Raw genomic sequence first — 13,819 nt, 5'->3', positions numbered from 1 at the left:
CACTAGTAGGAGTGAGAAAAACATCACGGGGCGGTGCGCATTGTATGGGTGTGTGTTACATTACATTCACTAGTACGAGTGAGAAAAACATCACGGGGTGGTGCGCATTGTATGGGTGTGTGTTACATTACATTCACTAGTAGGAGTGAGAAAAACATCACGGGGTGGTGTGAATCGGAGGGTCTGAATTAGGATAGGCAGTGAGTGTCGATGTAGGATGGAGAAAAGCACCGCGGGGTGGTCAGCATGGGGAGGTCAGGGAACATGCAGTGGCAATGTAGGATAGGTTTCTGAAAAACATCGCGGGGTGGTGTTCATTGTATGGGTGTGTGTTACATTACATTCACTAGAACGAGTGAGAAAAACATCACGGGTTGGTGTGAATCGGAGGGTCTGAATTAGGATAGGCAGTGAGTGGCATTGTAGGATGGAGAAAAGCACTGCGGTGTGGTCAGCATGGGGAGGTCAGGGAACATGCAGTGGCAATGTAGGATAGGTTTCTGAAAAACATCATGGGGTGGTGCGCATTGCTTGGGTGGGTGTTACATGACATTCACTAGTAGGAGTGAGAAAAACATCACGGTGTGGTGCGCATTGTACGGGTGTGTGTTACATTACATTCACTAGTAGGAGTGAGAAAAACATCATGGGGCGGTGCGCATTGTATGCGTGTGTGTTACATTACATTCACTAGTACGAGTGAGAAAAACATCACGGGGTGGTGGGCATTGTATGGGTGTGTGTTACATTACATTCACTAGTAGGAGTGAGAAAAACATCACGGTGTGGTGTGAATCGGAGGGTCTGAATTAGGATAGGCAGTGAGTGGCAATGTAGGATGGAGAAAAGCACCGAGGACTGGTCAGCATGGGGAGGTCAGGGAACATGCAGTGGCATTGTAGGATAGGTTTCTGAACAACATTGCGTGGTGGTGCGCATTATGGGTGTGTGTTAAATGACATTCACTAGTAGGAGTGAGAAAAACATCCCGGGGTGGTGTCAATCGGAGGGTCTGAATTAGGATAGGCAGCGAGTGGCAATGTATAATGGAGAAAAGCACCGCGGGGTGGTCAGCATGGGGAGGTCAGGGAACATGCAGTGGCAATGTAGGATAGTTTTCTGAAAAACTTCGCGGGGTGGTGCGCATTGTATGGGTGTGTGTTACATTACATTCACTAGTAGGAGTGAGAAAAAAATCAAGGGGTTGTGTGAATCGGAGGGTCTGAATTAGGATAGGCAGTGAGTGGCAATGTAGGATGGAGAAAAGCATCGCGGGGTGGTCAGCATGGGGAGGTCAGGGAACATGCAGTGGCAATGTAGGATAGGTTTCTGAAAAACATCGCGGGGTGGTGCGCATTGTATGGTGTTGGGAGCCGTGGCACTGTCAAGTCATCAGACGCGGTGATTGCGAGGCCTGTGGGAAAGTACAAAAGCCTGGGCTAGATTACCCCTCTCATCGAGCCCGCCTGTGTGGCACCTGTTTCTTATCACCCCACTAAGTTCCCGCCTCACAGGGTAGTCTGCCTAGCTATTAATCCTATATATAGCCAGTGCCTCCACCCCCGAGAGAGAGAGAGGCACAAAGGGAGCCGCGGGGAGCGGACCGGTAGAGGCTTCGAGAGAGACTGAAGCACAAAAGGAGCCGCGGGGAGCGGACCGGTAGAGGCTTCGGGGCAGACTGAAGCACGGAAGGAGCCGCGGGGAGCGGACCGGTAGAGGCTTCGGGGCAGACTGTATAAGGAGAGAATAAAGAAAAGCCTGACCACCGCCAGACCTTGTCGTGTGTCTTTCCTGCCGGCCGGGAGCGGACATCGACGTTTGGAGGCCCGCCCGGGGATTGATCAACCCCGAGACGCGGTGGTGGACTGCATTCTCCTACACAGTGCTGCAGCTGCAGGACAGGTGAGTAGAGGATAAGCCTGGGCCCTGGGTGGCGCGCACCTACAGGGTTTGTAGACTCCTCTCAACCTCACGCGTAAGTGGCGGGTTTCTTGGGCCTCACGCGGTGAGTATGAAACATAACACCAGAACTTAAGGTAATAAAAGAGTGTAAAACATAAACATAGAAGTAAAAATAACAGAAGATATATTAAAAATGGGAAACATGCCAAGTAAAGATACACAGCCTTGGTGTTGGTCCTTCGGAGACTCCTAAAGTCCAAGGACCTCAAGGTGGGGTGTAAGACTTTAGAAAATTTCCTTGCAGAGATTGACAGCTTTGCTCCCTGGTTTCTGCCTACAGGGCATGTAAACCTGCCCTCCTGGGAAAAGTTGGGCAGAGACCTTTCCCTAGCAGAGCGGGAGGGTAGAGCTTCAGTCTCTGCTCGTCCATTGTGGGAAATGATACACACGTGCCTAAAGAGTGAGGGTAGTTACGGGGGGAGCTCTCAAGAACTTGTAGAAGTACGCGAGGTGTTTGAACAGGCACAGTCAGGAAGCTCCCGAGAAGGGTCCGTCAAGGAGGGCAGAGATACAAAAGAGGAAGCCGAGGCGCGGTTTGTGTCTTTCCGCAGGAATCGGGACGAGAGCCAATGTGGGTCCCAGAGAGGTTGACGCGACAAGTCCCTCGACTGAAGATCAGGCCTGTTCCACCAGAGGCCAACCGCAGACCCAACAACAAGATGAGCCCTAAAAGAACTGCAGGACAATCCCTTTTTGGGGGCCTGGAACGGCTTGCTCCCCTATGTGCTACCCTTGTATACGCATGGCTCGCTCGCATGGCCTACGACCGCGTTTAAAAGTGACAGGCTTCCCACATTCTCCTCCCTAGACAACAACATGTAGCAGGGTGGGTGAGTCAATGACGGGTAAGAGCGTGCCTCCCCAGCACGACTCAACCTAAGCCAGGCCCTACCCCGTTCCGCTCGAAAGCCGCTGGATTGTTAGATAAATTTCTCTCCGAGGGGATTCGTGGAGAGAAATGAGTGCATGCCTATGTGCAACCAGGTTCCGTCCGGTTCATTCCTGGCCCTAGAAAAAAGGACGAGGGCCTCAGGGCCTTGGTGGACCCTGGGACGGCCGACCAGGGTCTACGCTAAGGGCCTACGGTGGGCCTCAGTTCGGGGCATAGGCCTCTGCACTCTATCCAGGACGGGCTGCGATGCGCGTAGCCATCATTTAAAATAAAATAGGGGGAGATGTTGGGAGCCGTGGCACTGTCAAGTCATCAGACGCGGTGATTGCGAGGCCTGTGGGAAAGTACAAAAGCCTGGGCTAGATTACCCCTCTCATCGAGCCCGCCTGTGTGGCACCTGTTTCTTATCACCCCACTAAGTTCCCGCCTCACAGGGTAGTCTGCCTAGCTATTAATCCTATATATAGCCAGTGCCTCCACCCCCGAGAGAGAGAGAGGCACAAAGGGAGCCGCGGGGAGCGGACCGGTAGAGGCTTCGAGAGAGACTGAAGCACAAAAGGAGCCGCGGGGAGCGGACCGGTAGAGGCTTCGGGGCAGACTGAAGCACGGAAGGAGCCGCGGGGAGCGGACCGGTAGAGGCTTCGGGGCAGACTGTATAAGGAGAGAATAAAGAAAAGCCTGACCACCGCCAGACCTTGTCGTGTGTCTTTCCTGCCGGCCGGGAGCGGACATCGACAGTATGGGTGTGTGTTACATTACATTCACTAGTAGGAGTGAGAAAAACATCACGGGGTGGTGCGCATTGTATGGGTGTGTGTTACATTACATTCACTAGTAGGAGTGAGAAAATTATCAAGTGGTGGGGCGCATTGTATGGGTGTGTGTTACATTACATTCACTAGTAGGAGTGAGAAAAACATCACGGGGTGGTGTGAATCGGAGGGTCTGAATTAAGATAGGCAGTGAGTGGCAATGTAGGATGGAGAAAAGCACCACGGGGTGGTCAGCATGGGGAGGTCAGGGAACATGCAGTCTCAATGTAGGATAGGTTTCTGAAAAACATCGCGGGGTGGTGCGAATTGTATGGGTGTGTGTTACATTACATTCACTAGTAGGAGTGAGAAAAACATCACGGGGTGGTGCTCATTGTATGGGTGTGTGTTACATTACATTCACTAATAGGAGGGAGAAAAACATCACGGGGTGGTGTGAATCGGAGGGTCTGTATTAGGATAGGCAGTGAGTGGCAATGTAGGATGGAGAAAAGCACCGCGGGGTGGTCAGCATGTGGAGGTCAGGGAACATGCAGTGGCAATGTAGGATAGGTTTCTGAAAAACATCGCGGGGTGGTGCGCATTGTATGGGTGTGTGTTACATTATATTCACTAGTAGGAGTGAGAAAAACATGACGGGGTGGTGTGAATCGGAGGGTCTGAATTAGGATAGGCAGTGAGTGGCAATGTAGGATGGAGAAAAGCACAGCGGGGTGGTCAGCATGGGGAGGTCAGGGAACATGCAGTGGCAATGTAGGATAGTTTTCTGAAAAACTTCGCGGGGTGGTGCGCATTGTATGGGTGTGTGTTACATTACATTCACTAGTAGGAGTGAGAAAAAAATCAAGGGGTTGTGTGAATCGGAGGGTCTGAATTAGGATAGGCAGTGAGTGGCAATGTAGGATGGAGAAAAGCATCGCGGGGTGGTCAGCATGGGGAGGTCATGGAACATGCAGTGGCAATGTAGGATAGGTTTCTGAAAAACATCGCGGGGTGGTGCGCATTGTATGGGTGTGTGTTACATTACATTCACTAGTAGGAGTGAGAAAAACATCACGGGGTGGTGCGCATTGTATGGGTGTGTGTTACATTACATTCACTAGTAGGAGTGAGAAAATTATCAAGTGGTGGGGCGCATTGTATGGGTGTGTGTTACATTACATTCACTAGTAGGAGTGAGAAAAACATCACGGGGTGGTGTGAATCGGAGGGTCTGAATTAAGATAGGCAGTGAGTGGCAATGTAGGATGGAGAAAAGCACCACGGGGTGGTCAGCATGGGGAGGTCAGGGAACATGCAGTCTCAATGTAGGATAGGTTTCTGAAAAACATCGCGGGGTGGTGCGAATTGTATGGGTGTGTGTTACATTACATTCACTAGTAGGAGTGAGAAAAACATCACGGGGTGGTGCGCATTTTATGGGTGTGTGTTACATTACATTCACTAGTAGGAGTGAGAAAATCATCACTTGGTGGGGCACATTGTATGGGTGTGTGTTACATTACATTCAATAGTAGGAGTGAGAAAAACATCACGGGGTGGTCTGAATCGGAGGGTCTGAATTAGGATAGGCAGTGAGTAGCAATGTAGGATGGAGAAAAGCACCGCGGGGTGGTCAGCATGGGGAGGTCAGGGAACATGCAGTGGCAATGTAGGATAGGTTTCTGAAAAACATCGCGGGGTGGTGCGCATTGTATGGGTGTGTGTTACATTACATTCACTAGTAGGAGTGAGAAAAACATCACGGGGTGGTGTGAATCTGAGGGACTGAATTAGGATAGGCACTGAGTGGCAATGTAGGATGGAGAAAAGCACCGCGGGGTGGTCAGCATGGGGAGGTCAGAGAACATGCAGTGGCACTGTAGGATAGGTTTCTGAAAAACATCGCGGGGTGGTGTGCATTGTATGGGTGTGTGTTACATTACATTCACTAGTACGAGTGAGAAAAACATGACGGGGTGGTGTGAATCGGAGGGTCTGAATTAGGATAGGCAGTGAGTGGCAATGTAGGATGGAGAAAAGCACCGCGGGGTGGTCAGCATGGGGAGGTCAGGGAACATGCAGTGGCAATGTAGGATAGGTTTCTGAAAAACATCGCGGGGTGGTGCGCATTGTATGGGTGTGTGTTACATTATATTCACTAGTAGGAGTGTGAAAAACATCACGGGGTGGTGCGCATTGTATGGGTGTGTGTTACATTACATTCACTAGTAGGAGTGAGAAAAACATCACGGGGCGGTGCGCATTGTATGGGTGGGTGTTACATTACATTCACTAGTACGAGTGAGAAAAACATCACGGGGTGGTGCGCATTGTATGGGTGTGTGTTACATTACATTCACTAGTAGTTGTGAGAAAAACATCACGGGGTGGTGTGAATCGGAGGGTCTGAATTAGGATAGGCAGTGAGTGGCAATGTAGGATGGATAAAAGCACCGAGGACTGGTCAGCATGGGGAGGTCAGGGAACATGCAGTGGCAATGTAGGATAGGTTTCTGAACAACATCGCGTGGTGGTGCCCATTATGGGTGTGTGTTAAATGACATTCACTAGTAGGAGTGAGAAAAACATCCCGGGGTGGTGTGAATCGGAGGGTCTGAATTAGGATAGGCAGTGAGTGGCAATGTAGGATGGAGAAAAGCACCGCGGGGTGGTCAGCATGGGGAGTTCAGTGAACATGCAGTGGCAATGTCGGATAGGTTTCTGAAAAACATCGCGGGGTGGTGCGCATTCTATGGGTGTGTGTTACATTACATTCACTAGTAGGAGTGAGAAAAACATCAGGGGTTGTGTGAATCGGAGGGACTGAATTAGGATAGGCAGTGAGTGGCAATGTAGGATGGAGAAAAGCACCGCGGGGTGGTCAGCATGGGGAGGTCAGGGAACATGCATTGGCAATGTAGGATAGGTTTCTGAAAAACATCGCGGGGTGGTGTGCATTGTATGGGTGTGTGTTACATTACATTCACTAGTAGGAGTGAGAAAAACATCACGGGGTGGTGCGCATTGTATGGGTGTGTGTTACATTACATTCACTAGTAGGAGTGAGAAAATCATCACTTGGTGGGGCGCATTGTATGGGTGTGTGTTACATTACATTCACTAGTAGGAGTGAGAAAAACATCACGGGGTGGTGCGCATTGTATGGGTGTGTGTTACATTACATTCACTAGTAGTAGTGAGAAAAACATCACGGGGTGGTGTGAATCGGAGGGTCTGAATTAGGATAGGCAGTGAGTGGCAATGTAGGATGGAGAAAAGCACCGCGGTGTGGTCAGCATGGGGAGGTCAGGGAACATGCAGTGGCAATGTAGGATAGATTTCTGAAAAACATGGCGGGGTGGTGTGCATTGTATGGGTGTGTGTTACATTAAATTCACTAGTAGGAGTGAGAAAATCATCACGTGGTGGGGCGCATTGTATGGGTGTGTGTTACATTACATTCACTAATAGGAGTGAGAAAAACATCACGGGGTGGTGCGCATTGTATGGGTGTGTGTTACATTACATTCACTAGTAGGAGTGAGAAAATCATCAAGTGGTGGGACGCATTGTATGGGTGTGTGTTACATTACATTCACTAGTAGGAGTGAGAAAAACATCACGGGGTGGTGCGCATTGTATGGGTGTGTGTTACATTACATTCACTAGTACGAGTGAGAAAAACATCACGCGGTGGTGCGCATTGTATGGCAGTGTGGTACATTACGTTCACTAGTAGGAGTGAGAAAAACATCAAGTGGTGGTGTCAATCGGAAGGTCTGAATTAGGATAGGCAGTGAGTGGCAATGTACGATGGAGAAAAGCACCGCGGGTTGGTCAGCATGGGGAGGTCAGGGAACATGCAGTGGCAATGTACGATAGGTTTCTGAAAAACATCGCGGGGTGGTGCGCATTGTATGGGTGTGTGTTACATTACATTCACTAGTAGGAGTGAGAAAAACATCACGGCGTGGTGCGCATTATATGGGTGTGCGTTACATTACATTCACTAGTAGGAGTGAGAAAAACATCACGGGGCGGTGCGCATTGTATGGGTGTGTGTTACATTACATTCACTAGTACGAGTGAGAAAAACATCACGGGGTGGTGCGCATTGTATGGGTGTGTGTTACATTACATTCACTAGTAGGAGTGAGAAAAACATCACGGGGTGGTGTGAATCGGAGGGTCTGAATTAGGATAGGCAGTGAGTGTCGATGTAGGATGGAGAAAAGCACCGCGGGGTGGTCAGCATGGGGAGGTCAGGGAACATGCAGTGGCAATGTAGGATAGGATTCTGAAAAACATCGCGGGGTGGTGTTCATTGTATGGGTGTGTGTTACATTACATTCACTAGAACGAGTGAGAAAAACATCACGGGTTGGTGTGAATCGGAGGGTCTGAATTAGGATAGGCAGTGAGTGGCATTGTAGGATGGAGAAAAGCACTGCGGTGTGGTCAGCATGGGGAGGTCAGGGAACATGCAGTGGCAATGTAGGATAGGTTTCTGAAAAACATCATGGGGTGGTGCGCATTGCTTGGGTGGGTGTTACATGACATTCACTAGTAGGAGTGAGAAAAACATCACGGTGTGGTGCGCATTGTACGGGTGTGTGTTACATTACATTCACTAGTAGGAGTGAGAAAAACATCATGGGGCGGTGCGCATTGTATGCGTGTGTGTTACATTACATTCACTAGTACGAGTGAGAAAAACATCACGGGGTGGTGGGCATTGTATGGGTGTGTGTTACATTACATTCACTAGTAGGAGTGAGAAAAACATCACGGTGTGGTGTGAATCGGAGGGTCTGAATTAGGATAGGCAGTGAGTGGCAATGTAGGATGGAGAAAAGCACCGAGGACTGGTCAGCATGGGGAGGTCAGGGAACATGCAGTGGCATTGTAGGATAGGTTTCTGAACAACATTGCGTGGTGGTGCGCATTATGGGTGTGTGTTAAATGACATTCACTAGTAGGAGTGAGAAAAACATCCCGGGGTGGTGTCAATCGGAGGGTCTGAATTAGGATAGGCAGCGAGTGGCAATGTATAATGGAGAAAAGCACCGCGGGGTGGTCAGCATGGGGAGGTCAGGGAACATGCAGTGGCAATGTAGGATAGTTTTCTGAAAAACTTCGCGGGGTGGTGCGCATTGTATGGGTGTGTGTTACATTACATTCACTAGTAGGAGTGAGAAAAAAATCAAGGGGTTGTGTGAATCGGAGGGTCTGAATTAGGATAGGCAGTGAGTGGCAATGTAGGATGGAGAAAAGCATCGCGGGGTGGTCAGCATGGGGAGGTCAGGGAACATGCAGTGGCAATGTAGGATAGGTTTCTGAAAAACATCGCGGGGTGGTGCGCATTGTATGGGTGTGTGTTACATTACATTCACTAGTAGGAGTGAGAAAAACATCACGGGGTGGTGCGCATTGTATGGGTGTGTGTTACATTACATTCACTAGTAGGAGTGAGAAAATTATCAAGTGGTGGGGCGCATTGTATGGGTGTGTGTTACATTACATTCACTAGTAGGAGTGAGAAAAACATCACGGGGTGGTGTGAATCGGAGGGTCTGAATTAAGATAGGCAGTGAGTGGCAATGTAGGATGGAGAAAAGCACCACGGGGTGGTCAGCATGGGGAGGTCAGGGAACATGCAGTCTCAATGTAGGATAGGTTTCTGAAAAACATCGCGGGGTGGTGCGAATTGTATGGGTGTGTGTTACATTACATTCACTAGTAGGAGTGAGAAAAACATCACGGGGTGGTGCTCATTGTATGGGTGTGTGTTACATTACATTCACTAATAGGAGGGAGAAAAACATCACGGGGTGGTGTGAATCGGAGGGTCTGTATTAGGATAGGCAGTGAGTGGCAATGTAGGATGGAGAAAAGCACCGCGGGGTGGTCAGCATGTGGAGGTCAGGGAACATGCAGTGGCAATGTAGGATAGGTTTCTGAAAAACATCGCGGGGTGGTGCGCATTGTATGGGTGTGTGTTACATTATATTCACTAGTAGGAGTGAGAAAAACATGACGGGGTGGTGTGAATCAGAGGGTCTGAATTAGGATAGGCAGTGAGTGGCAATGTAGGATGGAGAAAAGCACCGCGAGGTGGTCAGCATGGGGAGGTCAGGGAACATGCAGTGGCAATGTAGGATAGTTTTCTGAAAAACATGACGCGGTGGGGCGCATTGTATGGGTGTGTGTTACATTACATTCACTAGTAGGAGTGAGAAAAACATCACGGGGTGGTGTGAATCGGAGGGTCTGAAATAAGATATGCAGTGAGTGGCAATGTAGGAAGGAGAAAAGCACCGCGGGGTGGTCAGCATGGGGAAGTCAGGGAACATGCAGTGGCAATGCAGGATAGGTTTCTGAAAAACATCGCGGGGTGGTGCGCATTGTATGGGTGTGTGTTACATTACATTCACTAGTGTGAGTGAGAAAAACATCACGGGGTGGTGTGAATCGGAGGGTGTGAATTAGGATAGGCAGTGAGTGGCAATTTAGGATGGAGAAAAGCACTGCGGGGTGGTCAGCATGGGGAGGTCAGGGAATATGCAGTGGCAATATAGGAAAGGTTTCTGAAAAACATTGCGGGGTGGTGCGCATTTAATGGGTTTGTGTTACATTACATTCACTAGTAGGAGTGAGAAAATCATCACGTGGTGGGGCGCATTGTATGGGTGTGTGTTACATTACATTCACTAATAGGAGTGAGAAAAACATCACGGGGTGGTGCGCATTGTATGGGTGTGTGTTACATTACATTCACTAGTAGGAGTGAGAAAATCATCAAGTGGTGGGACGCATTGTATGGGTGTGTGTTACATTACATTCACTAGTAGGAGTGAGAAAAACATCACGGGGTGGTGCGCATTGTATGGGTGTGTGTTACATTACATTCACTAGTACGAGTGAGAAAAACATCACGCGGTGGTGCGCATTGTATGGCAGTGTGGTACATTACGTTCACTAGTAGGAGTGAGAAAAACATCAAGTGGTGGTGTCAATCGGAAGGTCTGAATTAGGATAGGCAGTGAGTGGCAATGTACGATGGAGAAAAGCACCGCGGGTTGGTCAGCATGGGGAGGTCAGGGAACATGCAGTGGCAATGTACGATAGGTTTCTGAAAAACATCGCGGGGTGGTGCGCATTGTATGGGTGTGTGTTACATTACATTCACTAGTAGGAGTGAGAAAAACATCACGGCGTGGTGCGCATTATATGGGTGTGCGTTACATTACATTCACTAGTAGGAGTGAGAAAAACATCACGGGGCGGTGCGCATTGTATGGGTGTGTGTTACATTACATTCACTAGTACGAGTGAGAAAAACATCACGGGGTGGTGCGCATTGTATGGGTGTGTGTTACATTACATTCACTAGTAGGAGTGAGAAAAACATCACGGGGTGGTGTGAATCGGAGGGTCTGAATTAGGATAGGCAGTGAGTGTCGATGTAGGATGGAGAAAAGCACCGCGGGGTGGTCAGCATGGGGAGGTCAGGGAACATGCAGTGGCAATGTAGGATAGGTTTCTGAAAAACATCGCGGGGTGGTGTTCATTGTATGGGTGTGTGTTACATTACATTCACTAGAACGAGTGAGAAAAACATCACGGGTTGGTGTGAATCGGAGGGTCTGAATTAGGATAGGCAGTGAGTGGCATTGTAGGATGGAGAAAAGCACTGCGGTGTGGTCAGCATGGGGAGGTCAGGGAACATGCAGTGGCAATGTAGGATAGGTTTCTGAAAAACATCATGGGGTGGTGCGCATTGCTTGGGTGGGTGTTACATGACATTCACTAGTAGGAGTGAGAAAAACATCACGGTGTGGTGCGCATTGTACGGGTGTGTGTTACATTACATTCACTAGTAGGAGTGAGAAAAACATCATGGGGCGGTGCGCATTGTATGCGTGTGTGTTACATTACATTCACTAGTACGAGTGAGAAAAACATCACGGTGTGGTGCGCATTGTACGGGTGTGTGTTACATTACATTCACTAGTAGGAGTGAGAAAAACATCATGGGGCGGTGCGCATTGTATGCGTGTGTGTTACATTACATTCACTAGTACGAGTGAGAAAAACATCACGGGGTGCTGGGCATTGTATGGGTGTGTGTTACATTACATTCACTAGTAGGAGTGAGAAAAACATCACGGTGTGGTGTGAATCGGAGGGTCTGAATTAGGATAGGCAGTGAGTGGCAATGTAGGATGGAGAAAAGCACCGAGGACTGGTCAGCATGGGGAGGTCAGGGAACATGCAGTGGCATTGTAGGATAGGTTTCTGAACAACATTGCGTGGTGGTGCGCATTATGGGTGTGTGTTAAATGACATTCACTAGTAGGAGTGAGAAAAACATCCCGGGGTGGTGTCAATCGGAGGGTCTGAATTAGGATAGGCAGCGAGTGGCAATGTATAATGGAGAAAAGCACCGCGGGGTGGTCAGCATGGGGAGGTCAGGGAACATGCAGTGGCAATGTAGGATAGTTTTCTGAAAAACTTCGCGGGGTGGTGCGCATTGTATGGGTGTGTGTTACATTACATTCACTAGTAGGAGTGAGAAAAAAATCAAGGGGTTGTGTGAATCGGAGGGTCTGAATTAGGATAGGCAGTGAGTGGCAATGTAGGATGGAGAAAAGCATCGCGGTGTGGTCAGCATGGGGAGGTCAGGGAACATGCAGTGGCAATGTAGGATAGGTTTCTGAAAAACATCGCGGGGTGGTGCGCATTGTATGGGTGTGTGTTACATTACATTCACTAGTAGGAGTGAGAAAAACATCACGGGGTGGTGCGCATTGTATGGGTGTGTGTTACATTACATTCACTAGTAGGAGTGAGAAAATTATCAAGTGGTGGGGCGCATTGTATGGGTGTGTGTTACATTACATTCACTAGTAGGAGTGAGAAAAACATCACGGGGTGGTGTGAATCGGAGGGTCTGAATTAAGATAGGCAGTGAGTGGCAATGTAGGATGGAGAAAAGCACCACGGGGTGGTCAGCATGGGGAGGTCAGGGAACATGCAGTCTCAATGTAGGATAGGTTTCTGAAACACATCGCGGGGTGGTGCGAATTGTATGGGTGTGTGTTACATTACATTCACTAGTAGGAGTGAGAAAAACATCACGGGGTGGTGCTCATTGTATGGGTGTGTGTTACATTACATTCACTAATAGGAGGGAGAAAAACATCACGGGGTGGTGTGAATCGGAGGGTCTGTATTAGGATAGGCAGTGAGTGGCAATGTAGGATGGAGAAAAGCACCGCGGGGTGGTCAGCATGTGGAGGTCAGGGAACATGCAGTGGCAATGTAGGATAGGTTTCTGAAAAACATCGCGGGGTGGTGCGCATTGTATGGGTGTGTGTTACATTATATTCACTAGTAGGAGTGAGAAAAACATGACGGGGTGGTGTGAATCGGAGGGTCTGAATTAGGATAGGCAGTGAGTGGCAATGTAGGATGGAGAAAAGCACCGCGAGGTGGTCAGCATGGGGAGGTCAGGGAACATGCAGTGGCAATGTAGGATAGTTTTCTGAAAAACATGACGCGGTGGGGCGCATTGTATGGGTGTGTGTTACATTACATTCACTAGTAGGAGTGAGAAAAACATCACGGGGTGGTGTGAATCGGAGGGTCTGAAATAAGATATGCAGTGAGTGGCAATGTAGGAAGGAGAAAAGCACCGCGGGGTGGTCAGCATGGGGAAGTCAGGGAACATGCAGTGGCAATGCAGGATAGGTTTCTGAAAAACATCGCGGGGTGGTGCGCATTGTATGGGTGTGTGTTACATTACATTCACTAGTGTGAGTGAGAAAAACATCACGGGGTGGTGTGAATCGGAGGGTGTGAATTAGGATAGGCAGTGAGTGGCAATTTAGGATGGAGAAAAGCACTGCGGGGTGGTCAGCATGGGGAGGTCAGGGAATATGCAGTGGCAATATAGGATAGGTTTCTGAAAAACATTGCGGGGTGGTGCGCATTTAATGGGTTTGTGTTACATTACATTCACTAGTAGGAGTGAGAAAAACATCACGGGGTGGTGCGCATTGTATGGGTGTGTGCTACATTACATTCACTAGTAGGAGTGAGAAAAACATCACGGGGTGGTGTGAATCGGAGGGTCTGAATTAGGATAGGCAGTGAGTGGCAATGTAGGATGGAGAAAAGCACCGCGGGGTGGTCAGCATGGGGAAGT

The 13,819-nt window shown here is 49.1% G+C and overlaps 1 long non-coding RNA gene across 1 annotated transcript; it reads left to right on the top strand.

The window, feature by feature from the left end:
- The first annotated feature begins 1,371 nt into the window (after positions 1-1,371).
- Positions 1,372-2,620, top strand: LOC134475132 (uncharacterized). Its single transcript, XR_010046101.1, has 2 exons — positions 1,372-1,902; positions 2,514-2,620. It is a non-coding gene; the product is annotated as an uncharacterized LOC134475132 (long non-coding RNA).
- Positions 2,621-13,819: the final 11,199 nt, after the last annotated feature.

The sequence above is a fragment of the Cavia porcellus genome, unplaced genomic scaffold (genome assembly GCF_034190915.1).
Source record: "Cavia porcellus strain 051 isolate PalLab524CR breed Dunkin Hartley unplaced genomic scaffold, mCavPor4.1 scaffold_96, whole genome shotgun sequence".
NCBI lineage: Eukaryota > Metazoa > Chordata > Mammalia > Rodentia > Caviidae > Cavia > Cavia porcellus.
This window is presented reverse-complemented; position numbering and strand designations above follow the sequence as displayed.